This window comes from Petaurus breviceps, unplaced genomic scaffold, assembly GCF_028583685.1.
Source record: "Petaurus breviceps papuanus isolate PSGF00001 unplaced genomic scaffold, PetGlider_PUasm1.0 208, whole genome shotgun sequence".
NCBI classification, from domain to species: domain Eukaryota; kingdom Metazoa; phylum Chordata; class Mammalia; order Diprotodontia; family Petauridae; genus Petaurus; species Petaurus breviceps.
In genome coordinates, this window is record NW_027185852.1 from 16,186,998 (window position 1) to 16,201,166 (window position 14,169).

The window sequence follows — 14,169 nt, forward strand, 5'->3', positions numbered from 1 at the left end:
TCCTTCCTTCCTTCCTTCCTTCCTTCCTTCCTTCCTTCCTTCCTTCCCTCCTTCCTTCTTTCCTTCCTCTTTTTAAAAGAAGACATGTTAGGAACCCCAGATTTCTACCCTAACTTCCTGTCTTTTCTCATCTTGTCTCTTTTTATCGAGTGGGTAGGTTTCCTTTGTTTATATTTATAGAGGTAAGGGAAAAGCTCCAGATTTTCCAGGCTAGATGTTGCTAAAGCAGGAAGGTGACTGACTGTGAATCATTGCAGTTTGGGCCATCACCTCCTAAAAATGCTGGGGATATCACAGCAATTTTACAAATGTCTAGTGCTTTAAAATGAAGGCAGATCAGAAAGAGTAGGGGAATCATTCTGACTTTGTGTGAGTCCATTTTCCTGAAAATATGGTATACTTCTTGGTCCAAACCACCTTGCCCTGAGGGCAGCTGTGGACCATTGCCATGAGCCCTGTATTTGGAGTCTGAAGGCCCGAGTTCGAATTTCAGCTCTGTTGCTTGCTATCTGAATTGCCTTGAATTCATTCTTTGCCCTTCTTAGACCTCAGTTTCCTCATCTGTAAAATGAAGAGGTTGGTCTAAGGTCCCTTGCAACTCTAACTTCAGTTTCCTCTGTACTTATCTTGCATGTACCTATTAGAATGTAAGCTCCTTGAGGACAGGGACTGTTTTCATTTTTTTCTCTGTATCTTTAGGGTCTCATATATAGTAAGCATTTAATAAATGCTTGTTGATTTTTGATGATTCATCCTGGGTTTAAATCCCAATCCTACTATGTGGTACCTTGGTCTTTTCCCTTCTTTGTGCTTTCTTCCCTTCATCAGTGAAAGGTTATCAAGGTTCCTCCAACCTACTTGGCTTTGGTGAGCACAATGCATTATGAGTTTTCAAGTGCTAGAGAAGTGGCCGACATTGGTATGAGAGCCACTTTCCTGCCTGCCTCTCTCCTCTTGCTGTACTTTCACAAAGCTGTCAGCACTTGTGTCTGCATGCTGTAGATGCCCGCTGAGATCCTTCCCTTCTTACACACAGCCTGAAGGACTCCTTCCAAATCAAATCGAATATAAAGAAAGAAAGGTCAGTGCCAGAACCCAGCTTAGTTTGGAGAAATGAGCATGAGGTGCGGGCAGAAGGAGTCTGAGTAGTCTTTAAGAGATGCCAGGCTGGCCCCAGGGTGAGGGAGCCCCAGTAACATTTGGGGGTGCCAAGAACTTGAGTGTTGAAGAAGTCCAGACATTCTAAGGGGTAGAGGTGAGGAAGGAGGGCATTCCAGACATGGGAGAAAACCAGCATCAGAGGTGGTAGATGTGTTCAGGGAACAGCAAAGAACTCAGGTTAACTGTAGAGGAACGTAGACCATGTGTGGGGGAGTAATGGGGAATCAATATGGAAAGACAGCAAAGCCTGGTCATTAGAAAGATACCCATTTAAAGCACCAGGCTTCATAACTTCCCAACTCTGAGGTTACAGCTAACATGTCTCCTCTGACACTGCCACCCCCACCCCGTGCAGGCCCCCATCCTCTCATGCCTGGGCTATTAGCTGCTAGGGTCTGCTAACTCAGGTCCCTCTCCACTCTAACCCCTCCTCCATGCAGCCACCAAAGGGATTTTCCTAAAATACAAGTCTAATCCTAGCAACCCCACCTCCTCCATGATGTTTTTGATCTGCTCCAACAACCGACCTCCTTGGTTCACTGAAGTCCCACTAAAATTCCATTTTCTGCTGGAAGTCTTATCCAAACCTTCTTAATTCCAGTACCTTCATCTTATTAATTATCTCCTATTTTTCCCATGTACAGCTCACTTTGCAGATGTTTATTTGCATGCTGTCTGTCCCATTTGATCAGAAACTTCCTGAGGGCAGAGATTGCCTTTTGCCCGTTTTTGTATCTCTAGTGCTTAGCACGTAGCCTGGCATATAGTGGGAGCTTAATAAATGTTGGGTGATTGTAGGTGGGAATCCAGATGTTCGTGCCAAAGGAAGTTGGTCTTTCTGAGGGCAATTGTTCAGTTTAGAAAAAAAAAAACAACTGAGTAGCATTGGGTGGGTGGGTGCAGCTGAAGCTAATTCACATTAGCGAGTCACAAGGGTTTTACACTCATTATTCAGTAAGAAATAGCTTTGTCCTGGCGACTGCCCCAGACTCGCACTTACACCTGAGATGTTAAAGCACTTTCTTCAAAGCGACAGCCCCAGATATCATGAGAATGTTCACATTTAGGCTGGAGAAGCTCCAGACAGGCTTTTGTGGGCTTCATGCTGCTCTGAAAACTGGTGTGCGACCGACCCACTGTCTTCCTCTGTAAAGAGGCGAGCAGGGAGTGTGATGCCTGCCTCACAGACCTGTCATGCAGAGAGCATTTTGTGAACCTTAAAATGCTATAGAAGAGAGTTATTACTGTTTTTGTTGTTGTTACAACCCTCTGACAAGGCATGAGTTGGCTGCAAAGATCCTGGGAATTCATTATATTTCTTCCCAGAGTGGGAAAAGAGGAAGGTAATGTGCTGTTAGCTCTGGAGGGTGGTCATGTGACCTTGTTTTCTATTTTCTTGGCAAAGATACTAGTGTGGTTTGCCATGTCCCTTCTCCAGCTCATTTTACAAATGAGGAAACTGAGGCAAACAGGGTGAAGTGACTTTGCCCAGAGTCACACAGCTAGTGTCTGGGGCTGGATTTGAACTCAGGTCTTCCTGACTCCAGACATGACTCTCCATCATAGCAGAGGTTTTTGGATAATCTCTTGAAAAGAGGGAGATGTCTGTGTGGGGTGGGGATGGCGGTGTGTCCAGCCTAAACATGAGGTAGGAACAGGATGGTAGCAGCATCTTCAAGGACCTTTCTTGAACCAAAACCTCTGAGATCATGAGGGCATAAGCTCAAAGAGACAAGCAGGTAGTATAAGACTTCAAAAAATTATTACTGTTTTGGGGGGTTTTATTGTTGTATGCCTTCTGTCATATGGGAGAAATAATAGAAAGGGAGAAACAATGGAAAGGAAAAAGCAAGTGGAGGTCCTTACTCCTGCCCCCTGCCTTATTTCAGATGACTGTAGTGAGCATTCATTACTAATCATGTCCTTTTATTCTGTTAAAACCACCATCTGCTGCTCTCACCTTATTTCCCCTATGCCCCTATGGCTGACTGGGTCCTTGCATTTCCCTGTGTCCCATTACTGGAGGCTTCAGGACTCAGGACAGCTCTGTGAGCCACACAATAGCGGGTGCCTTCTCCTCGCCCAGGACCCATCGTGAGAGAATTTTGCCCCTCATCACAAGCCATTCACGCCATTTCAGAATGGCAAAGTCAATGCAGAATTACTATGAGCCAGTCTCTATGGATCTGCCCCTTCAGAGACAAACCTACTGTAATGACCTAACGTGACCTTACAATAGTTAGTAATCCTAGTAATGGAATGGACAGGGTCTAGACATGTGATTTCCCTGATAACAGGGAATTCCCAGGTGAGGAAACTCTAACCATGCAAGTCAGGGATGTCCAAAGCACTGGGAGTTTCAATGGCTTGCCCAGGGTCATACAGCTAGCATATACTAGAAGTGAGATTAAACCTAGCTTGTCCTGCCTTTGCCACACTGTCTCTCACTCATATCCTTCAAGAGAAACTTCAGCCAAATGTCAACTGCCTAATATGAAAACACTAAGGAATGTAGAAAAGTCTAATTGGAGTTAACTAAACTTCTTCATTTTGTAGCTTCCCCAGGGACCATGCTACAGGTTAAGTTGGTGCTAAGAGTGTAGCATAGCCTGAACATAAGCTAGCAGTGTTTCCATACTGAGACAAAGATGGCAAAGATAGCCAGGAAAGAGGAGAACAGAGGAGACAACTGGGGGGAAAGCCTCCCAGCAGTCTTCTGGGAGAGACAGGACCCTCTGTTGGTACCCCCTCCATTTTGAAATCATTTGTATTGTCAATCAATTATCAGGCATTTGTTAACAGTCAGTTGCGTGCTAGCCATCACTGGAAAAGAAATAGAACAAAGAAAAGTATTCCCATCCTCAAAAGGCCTATCTTCTATTTGGGATGATTGATATCCACATATAAACATATTATTTAGTCATTTCAGTCCATCCAACTGTTCATGACCTCTTTTGGGGTTTTCTTGGTGAAGATACTGGAGAAATTTGCCATTTCCTTCTCCAACTCATTTTACAGAAGAGGAAACTGAGGCAAATAGGAGTTAAGTGACTTGCCCAAGGTCACACAGCTAGAAGTGTCTGAGGCCATATTGGAACTCGTGTCTTCCTGACTCTAGACCTGACACTCTATAAATACGTTACTTTTCAGTATTCTTATGATATCCCTCCATAGAATGTAAATTTCTTGAAGTCAGTCTTCCTTTCTGCCTTTGAACTACAGCAATCAGCATAGTGCCTGGTCCTTGTTCTATAACTTGCCATCTTTGAGGGTTCTCTGAAGGCATTGGGAAGTTGGGGGCTTGCCAAGGGTCACATAGCCTGTATGGGAAAGAGGTGAACCCCAATAATATGTTTATATAAAGCTTTAAAATATGCAAGAATTTCTTACAAATATTAGCAAATTTTATCCTTTCCACAACCCTCAGAGGTAAGTGCCATTATTATCCATTTTACAGATGAGGAAACTGAGGAAGGTAGATGTTAAGTAACGTGTGTAGAGTCACACAACTAGTGCCTGAAGCAGGATTTGAATTCAGGTCCAGCACTTTGCCACCTAGCTGCTAGGTATTTCTGCTTCCTAGACCCAGTTCTCTATTCACCATACCACCTTTCATATAGAAGTCATTTAATAACTCTTTGTTCAATTGAATTTAGAAGCCCACTGTAAGCTCCTAACTTAATGGAAATTTCTTTTGTTTCCCAGAAAATATTTTCCACCTGTCACTGTTACTAGGGCCTAAAATGAAGCAACCTTAGTTCCATACCCCTTCTTGATGGGCCACTTTGGCTCATCCCTGTTGTTGTGTTAAGAGAGACATAACAGTCTCATGGAACATTAGAGCTGGTAGATACCATCTGGCCCAACCCATTTGGCATCTAAAGAAAATGAATCCTAGAGAATGGAAGTGATTGCTATAGCATAAGGCCCACAGCTACTTATTCATAGAGACCTGGCTGGGACCTATGATGCCTTATATCAGTCCTCTTTTCAGAGATCATGACCATTTGCAATCTATCATGAGTTGTCAATTGATGTCCAGCCTAATGTCGAGCTAAGATGAGGCCCAGGCAATGGAATGGAGGAGCAAACTGCCAGCAGGGATGAGGGGAGAAATTACTTCTAGAGGGAAGGCAGAGATGAGGTGATTATGGAGGGCAGGTGGAGTACTGAAAAAGAAATCACTAGACACAAGAATATTGGCTTCTCATTTTGAAATTCTGCCACCAAAGCTATTCAACTGTGTATATATTTTGACCCAGTGATACCATGACTAGGTCCATATCCCAACAAAATCAAGGAAAAAAAAGAAACAAACAAACAAAAAACACATGTACAAATATATAGCAGCTCTTTTGTGGGGGCAAAGAATGGAAACTGACGGTATGTCCATCAATTGAAGAATGGCTAAACAAGTTATGGTACAAGAATGTAATGGAGTGATATTGTGCTGTAAGAAATGATAAAGGGGATAGTCTCAGAAAAAAACCAGGGAAGCTTTGTATTAATCAATGCAGAATAAGGTGAGTACAACCAGGACAATTTCTAGAATAATGATATTATAAAGACAAATAACTTGGAAAAACTTAGGAACTTTGATCAATAAAATGATTACCCACAATTCTAGGGGTCTCATAATGAAACAGGTTGCCCACCTCTTGATAGAGAGCTGATGGACTCAGGGTGCAGATTGAGACATTTTTCTGTTCATGGCCAATGTGGGAATTTGTTTCGCTTGACTATACAGATTTGTAACAGTTTTTTTTTTTCTTTCTTAATGAATGAAGGAGAGGTGGGAGGGAAAGAATGTGTATCTTTGTTTGAAAATTAAAAAAAAATTGAAAAGAATACTGGCTTCTAATTCCAAAAATATTTTGAAAGGTAAAACAAAGCCAATTAAATGAAATGCGTTAAAGAATAAATGCAAAATCCTAATCTGGGTTCAAAAAATAAACTTTGCAAGCATAAGATGGGGGAGGCATGACTGCATGGACCCCGCCCCTAAAACAATTTCTAGATTTAGTCTATGGCAAGGTCAGTGTATAGGACTTCTGGTTGCTGTTCAGGCGTTCCGTCATGTACAACTATCCATGCTCTGTCCACAGGGTTTTCTTGGCAAAGACACTGGAGGGGTTTGCCATTTCCTTCTCCAGTTCATTTTACAGATGAAGAAACTGAGGCAAACAGGGTGAAGTGACTTTGTCCAGAGTCACACAGCTAGTACGTGTCTAAAGCTGAATTTGAACTCAGGTCAATCTTTCTCCAGGCCCAGCACTTAATCTTTTGAGACAACAGCTGTCTCCTATACTACACAATAGGGTAACAGACAACCAGAAAGGGTCATTTGAAATTATACTACATTCAGAGAGACAGACTGACCAGGACTAGGGAAGTGATGGTCAGATCATATGTGGAGTTTTGTGTTCAGTCCTGAGTGCTAGAGATTTGGAAGGACCTTAATAAATTGGAGAGCATCCAGAGGAAGGCTACCAGGAGAGTGAAGTACCTTGACATCACATCATATAAGTATTGGCTGAAGGAACTGAGATTACTCACCTTGGAGAAGAAAAGATTCAGGAGGATATGACAGTTTTCTTCATACATTTGAGGATCTATCACATATACATAAGAGGAAATTGGATTTTTTCTGCTTGGCATTAGAAAGTAGACTTCTAGGCAATGGGTCCAATTGGCAAAGAGACAGATTTAAGATTGATGTAAATTAAAAAAAAAACACCTTTCTAACAATCAGACCCATCCCAAAGTGGAGATAGTAGATTATCCCTCAGCAGGTTACAGAATAAAGATTTAGTGCTGACTTGTCAGAGATGTCACAGAGGGGATTCAGATTAATTGGTTATGGGTTGGACTGAATAGCCACTGAGGGCCCTTCTGACTCTGAAATTCCATCATTCTCAGTCCCAGTTCTATCATTAGCAATGTGAAACCTTGGGGATGTCACGTCTTGGAGACTCAGTTTCCTTATCTCAAAAAGGAGGGGTTTGTTATAGAGGTTCTCTCTTAACATCCTATCATTTAAAGTCCTTCCAAGGAGAACATTTGATATTTCATTTTCGAACTTTCTATATTCAATAGTCTTAGCTCTGACATCACGAGATCGCTGATCTCTATGGTCTATGTCTGAGGAGTGGATGGAGAATAAGAGAACACAATCACTCCGATGATGTCAGGAGGAAAGGTTCACTAATGAGCAGCAATCACTATTGTCTTGTCATGGATTACATCCCACACTTGTTCAGACATATCCCAGCTGCCACTAAATACACTCACATATACTATTTTTGCTTCTCCCAGAATTCTCTCTTTCCAAAAGCCCCCCCCGCCCCGTGCAGGTTCAGACCTGTGCCAATCAGATATCCACATTCACAAGGCACTTGCCAGTAAAGTTCCTAAATCCAGATTTTGTTCTGTGGAAGGACACTGGAAACTCAAGCTGTTCACAGTGTCAGGGCTTGAAGCATCAGCCAAGCACAACCTCTGCCAGCCCTATTAGTCACTCTTCCCATGCTCCTAAAACTTTGAGTACAAGACCCTTAATTTGGGGACATCCAAAACAGCACATTTTATGGGTGGCACCTTCACTCTTCTCAAGCATCTTGGTTCTGCTTCAGTCTTCCTGGTTCTGCTATAGGATCATAGATGTTGAAGCCTGGAAGGGACTTCAGAGGTCATCTATTCCAGGCCCTTCATTGTGAGGATTAGGAAATTTAGGTCCAGAAAAGTAACATGACTTTAGTCAACATCAGACAGGTAGTAACAGAGCCAAGATCCAAATGCAAGGCCTCTGACTTTGAATGTGATGTTCTTTCTACTTCACCAAAGTCCCACCAAATGATCTTTCAATTCCCTTTTTCTTTCTTATGCATCTGTTCTATTTCACTCACTCAATGATGGCTCCTTACTCCATAAATCAACCAGAGATTAGATCTCAGCCTACCACATCAAACCACAGTTATCAGCATCAAAGGAATACTCTAACTAGCCTGGGATGATAATTAATCGTTGCAGAGTCATGTGAATGCTTTGGCTTCCCTTCACTTCTCTGTCTACCGTTGGTGCGCTTGTCAAATTAAATTATTCTCTCAAAATGTTCCTGGGATACTCATCCCTCATGTCAAAGAATCATTTGGAGAGTTGAACCCAAAGTTTCAGGGCATTTAAGAATTGCATTCATCACTGTCATTGTCTTCATCAACATCACCATCATCTAAGATAAAATACCCAATACTCATATATATATATATATATATATATAATCTGCGTCTCATCAAATTGTATATGCCATATACAAGGCAGATCTCTCTCCATCCATGCTTGCTTGTCCTGTACAACAACTATCCATATCTTATCATAAGTTTGCCCCTCTGGATGCTGGGGGCTTCCTCACTCTCTCCTAACTTTTGGGGTATGCCAATGCAATACTGCGGCTGATCATATCAATCTTGCCATGGCACTGGGCATCTTCTCTTCCTTGGTATCTTTTCCTCCTATTTTTCTATGAAGTTCTTCACTGGTTATAATATCCTGTTAACACTGACCATGAAACTCTATCGCCTTATGTTGGATATGCATTTTTTAATTGTTCATAGATTGATCTAGTTTGGGATAAAGGGTGCCTAACAAGGGATGATAAACACACATTTACTTGGAGTCTTGACAGTCAAATCAAAAGAACTTCAGGCTCAAAAAAATAGAGCAGAAAGAGAACTAGATACCTATCAACTAAGTTAGACAGCCATAGAGTCCAATGGCCATGTAGCAGCCCACATGTGCAGTCATTCACAGGAGACCAGCATTTCATCTGCACCTCTTATTTGAGGTGAACAAATTTCAAAAGCTTCAACCAGTAGAGATGGTAAGTGCTAGAAAGTGAAATTCTGAAGACATGAAGAAAACAATTAAAAGACATAGAAAAGAAAGTCTAAAGAGACAGATGGTGAATGCAGAAAGGATCGATAAGCTACCTTAGGTTTTTTTTAAAGTTTATTTTGTTGTTGTTCAGTTTCGGTCATTGTCTGACTTTTTTTGATCCTATTTTGGGGTTTTCTTGGCTAAGATTGTGGAGTGGCTTTTCATTTCCTTCTCCAGCTCAAAAAAGTGTATGCACATAGAAAGACAAAGCGTGGTAGATTGTCATCAATTAGCCTACGTTGTTAAAAGGCATGCATTACAGATAAGGGAAAGAAAGGATGAGTAAATGAGGATAAATACAGAAAACTGGCAGTTTTCTAAGAAATGTCAATGTTGGTGAGGAACGCTAAAAAACATAGACCTTTTTCTTTTGTAGCAAATGAAGGAATTGATTGAGAGGCAAAGGGAAGAATCCAAGAAGGCAGAGGGTCATTGAAGTCCATAAGAATTTGATAATAGAGTGACTCTAAGGTGGGGTTCAGGATAGACAATTACCCTACTCTACTTAAAATGAGCTACTGGCAAGATACTGCCCTGAGATGCCTTCCCTAGGTGAGAATACACTTCCATTGTTCACTAGGTATGATCCAGGCCTGGACACCTGCCTGGATGCAGCAGGAAATTTGTTAGGATGGGTAGAGAGACTTGGTAATGCTCTATGAGGCCCGCCAGGGAACTAATTGGAATAGAGATCCGAGTGAATAGAGAGGGTTTCCACCAAACCTCCAAGCTCTCAGAAGGAACTTCTTAGGGTAGAATAGATGTCTGCTTCATTCTCCTCCCTCTCTACCCCCTACTAGGGAGGCCTAGTGAACTTTAAAGCCCTTAAGGAGTGAACTTTAGCATGGATACCTTAGCAGAGTCCTTGGGTCAGCTGCAACTGGCTGCGATGTCTATTAGAAGTCAAGGAGAGAATAGATGCATGTCTGAGGCTCTGCAAAGAGCCCTGAGAACAAAAACAAAACATAGCACTCTGCCATGTCTGCGGGAGACAGTTTGAGCACTCCAGCAAAAGGAGGTCTAGGAGCAGTGTGCCCCTTCACCCCCTGCGCCCTTCTGCTGTGTCCTGTACTCTATATTCTTGCAGAAGAGTGTATTCCCGTCTTTGGACCTGGAATATTTGGACTAATTGTTTTTACTATACCAACTTAGTATGTACCCCTTTATTAAAAAATTTGTTTCTGACTAATTGGCATCAAGTGATATTCATAAAGGAGGTCAAGGGGGATTAAAACTAGAAGAAACACCTGCTCCCCAACCCTCAGGGCTCCTAGACTCCAAGGGGATGAGTATCAGCGTAGAGTTGGGAACCTGACCTGCAAAAAGCACCACAGTATGTGCTAGCAGACAGTGAAGAGAAGTCAACATGTCTCAATCCATGTTCCTTTCGTTTCCTCTGCCAAGAGGAAAAATCTTTGGGATGGAAAGGAAAGAATAAAAATCACTAACAAGGCACCGCTAGCTAAGATAGAAAGAGTCCAGCTACCCTTGCTGAGTCCAACTCTCCAAGCCAAGGTGAACTGTATCTCAGTACACTGAGATAACACCTTTGATGCAATTGCTGAACTATTGTCAATGAGCTTTTAAAAGTCCAGTCAAATGTAGTCACATGTAGTCCAATCCAATGTGATCCAATCTAACAGGCATTTATTTATGATATTTAAAAAAAATCATGTTTTATTAAAATCTTAACCCTAGGCATCAATATGACCAGCTAAAGTTTCTTAATTAACTATTGACATTTAAATTGGTTAAATGCACAAAAATCATAATTATTTTCAGTTGTGTTCCTCAATTCTGTATTTGAATTTTTACTAGCTTTCTTTAAAAAATATTGATATCTTTGTTTTTACACTGTCAAAATATGTTCTTTTATCCATCTCCATACTCCATTCCCAGAGAACTATCTTATGTAAATAATAATATTTTTAAAGGGAAAAACAAAAAAGAGAAAGAAAAGAAATCAGCAAAACAGATTGATACACACACAAAAAAATCTAAAAATATTTGCAAAGGTCCAAACTCTTGGACCCTCTACTACAAAGAAGTAGGATGAAGATATCTTTTCAGAACTTTTCTTTGGAGACATACTTCCACTAAGAATTTATTCAGCAAGATGAGGTGCTAAGGATAAAGAAAGTCAAAATAAAAACAATCCTTGTCCTTGAGTAAGTTTACCTTTTCTTAGGGGATTACAGCATGGAAACAGATTACTGTACATAACATTTTGAGTTAGAAGGAGAATGTGCTAATAGGTATAGGATAATGGAAAGGTTCCCATAGAAGCTGGCACAAGAGCTCAACTTTGAAGGAATCTATGGATATAAAGGAGTTGTTATGAGGAGAAATGGCATGAAGAATGGACTTCAAAAGCAAAAGAGGAGGGAGAGAGGGAATGCTGAGTTTGGGGAGTAGCAAACAAACCAGTTTGGCTGCATCACAAAAATTCTGCAGAAAAGGAGAGCTAACACAAGCTAGAGGGAGTTAAATCTTTTCCCAATTTCACAAAAAGCAGAGTGTGAAGTGAGCATTACTTTTATTTGTCATAAAATTCTTGGAGATATTATTAAAGCGGTAGTTAATAAGTATCTAGAAAAGGAAACAGTGGCTGCAAATAGAGTAAGCGAGACTCCCATTAAGAATAAGTTCAGCCAAACTGATTCCCTTTCCTTTTGTGATGGTATTACTAGTGCAAATGATCAGATGAATGCCAATTATCCAGTTTACTGAGATTAAAACAAAACAAAACAAAAACGAACTCTTGACCAGGGCTCTTCTGTTATCCTTGTGGATAAGATGGACTGATGTGGGCTAAAGAATAATATAGTTACGTGGATTCAGAGGTTGCAGAATCTCTAGCCTTAAAGAGTCTATATCAGTCACTCAGTTGGTCAATGAATAAGTGATTATTAAGCCCTTACTACATGCCAGGCATTGTGCTAAATGCAGGGGACATCCAAAAGGCACTAGATGTACTTGGGATAAAGGTCTCCAGTGGAGTGTCCCTGTCAGCTTCACATTTTCATCAGTGACTTGATTATGGGCATAGATGGCAGGCTAGTCAAATTTCCATAAGACACATAGTTTGGAGAGCTAATTGAGACATCAGATCACAGAGAAAGGATTCAGAAAGATCTGAGCAGGGTAGAATACTCTGAAGGTTGAAAATCTGATGAAATATGTGAGTGATCAATGCAAAGCCTTATACTTGGGGTCAAAATCCAACTTCATGAGTACACAGTTGTGGAAGCATGCATGGAGAACAACTCATCTGAAAAAGATCCTGGGTAGTGGACTACAGACTCAGTTTAAATGAATAGCCTAATATGGCGGCTGAGAAATTGAAGGTGATCTTGGATCATGGGGTGCAGGAGGAGAGACATAGTGTCTGAACCAACAGTCCCGCTATATTCCGCCTGGGTTGGATTGGGTCCCAAATACTGTCTTCCCCTCTGGCTACCACATTTTAGGAAGGACACCAACAAGACGCAGGGTAACCAGAGGAGAACTAATGGGACCGGGAAGGTCCTGGAGGGCACACGGGTATCATTTGAAGAACTGAAGATGTTTATCCTGGAGAAGAGAAGATTCAGAGGGACATGATGACTGTCTCCAAGCATTTCAAGGTCTATGATGAGATAGAGATCAGACTTTCTCCTCCCCCCTTAAATCTAGTACATTCTCTTGGTTGATTTCTTCAATCCATTCAGTTTATGTTTGTATATAGTGCTTGGCATGTTGTCACCTCCATTAGACTGTGAGCTCCTTGATGGCAAGAACTAGGCTTTTATCTTTCTTAGTATCTCCAACGCCGCGCACAGTGCCTAGTACAAAGTCGGTGCTTCATAGATGGTCACTGACCAACAGAACAAGAAACAGGGGATGGAATTTCTCAAGTGGGAGATTTAAGTCTGATGGCAGGTGACTCTTCCTAATCATTTGAATTATTCAGCAGTAGAACAGGCAAACTGGGAGGTTATCCCCTGTCTCCCATAGTCCTCAATGAGTAGGTAACAAGTAATGGAGGGGAAAATGGAGAGGGAATTCTTCTTCAGGCCCAGGGTGCACTCGGTGGCCTCTGACACCCCTCCCACCTCTGAGGCCCTGTCAGCCAGCTCTTGGCTTGTCCTGTATATATGCAGAGGGTTTTACAGCTTATAAATCACTTTTCATCGCCATCACCTCATTTGATCCTTGTGGCAACTCTGAGAGGGAGGCAAAAAAAAAAATAATATCATTTTACAATTTTGTTTTTAGCCTGAAGCTCAGAGCAGTTAAGTGATTAGTTGAAGGTCACACAGTAAGAAAGCAGAACAGCTCTGGGCTTTCTGGCTGGTAAAGTGTCCAGAGTCAGCTCTATGTGAGCATGTGGGGATGGGGGCGTGCCAGAAGGCCACCTGCAGGAATAGCTTTCATTACCTTGGCAAAAAGCCTGTATTTGTTACTAAAGGAGCTGTAGCAGCAGGGCACCCTGAGGGAGAGGTGGCAGCATGTGCCAAGCAGATTAGACCACTCCCACTCCCCTCGGACCCTCACAGAGACATTCCGGAACTCTGAACCCAAAAGTCAGAGTAGGGATGCTTGTAGGCCACTGCCCTCCCGTGGGATCCTGGAAAGCAGAGACTGCACAGGCTGCAGCCACAGCTACTGAAGACCCAGAGAGAAGAGTTCCTGTCACCAAAGGCCTGGATATTGTCAAATGGCTCCTCGTGAGAATCTGATGTGATTCTGTCAATGGAAATGACTTTAAAGAAGAGACTGGACCATCTGCTTTGCACCTGCCCCCTCAGGACCAGGGGACCTTTATTTCTAGCTGACTTGCAGTGGAAATCTCCCTGAGGTGTTGGCTCCCCATTAGAATATTAGAGTGGGAGCTCCTGGAGGCCAGGGACTGTTTGATCTGTCTGTTTGCATCTCCTGTGCCCAGTGTGGGGTTTTGCCATATACTTAGCATTTGATAAATACATCTTTTTTTCTTTCTTTCTCTTTTGCTTCCTTCTTTTCTCTCTTTTGCTCTCCTTTCTTCCTCCTTCCTTCCTATCTTTCTTCCTCTCTTCCTTCATCCCTTCTTCCCTC

General features: G+C 42.0%; 1 protein-coding gene and 1 long non-coding RNA gene across 9 annotated transcripts in view; both read right to left on the minus strand.

Moving 5' to 3' along the window:
* Positions 1-14,169, minus strand: part of LOC138165296 (FGGY carbohydrate kinase domain-containing protein-like) — a 545,803-nt gene that overhangs the window by 17,511 nt on the left and 514,123 nt on the right. The window lies entirely within an intron of this gene.
* The window catches only part of LOC138165298 (uncharacterized), a 54,379-nt gene continuing 51,824 nt past the window's right edge, over positions 11,615-14,169 (minus strand). The window contains exon 2 of the long non-coding RNA XR_011169333.1: positions 11,615-13,298. This is a non-coding gene — a long non-coding RNA (uncharacterized lncRNA). The remainder of the gene's footprint in view (positions 13,299-14,169) is intronic.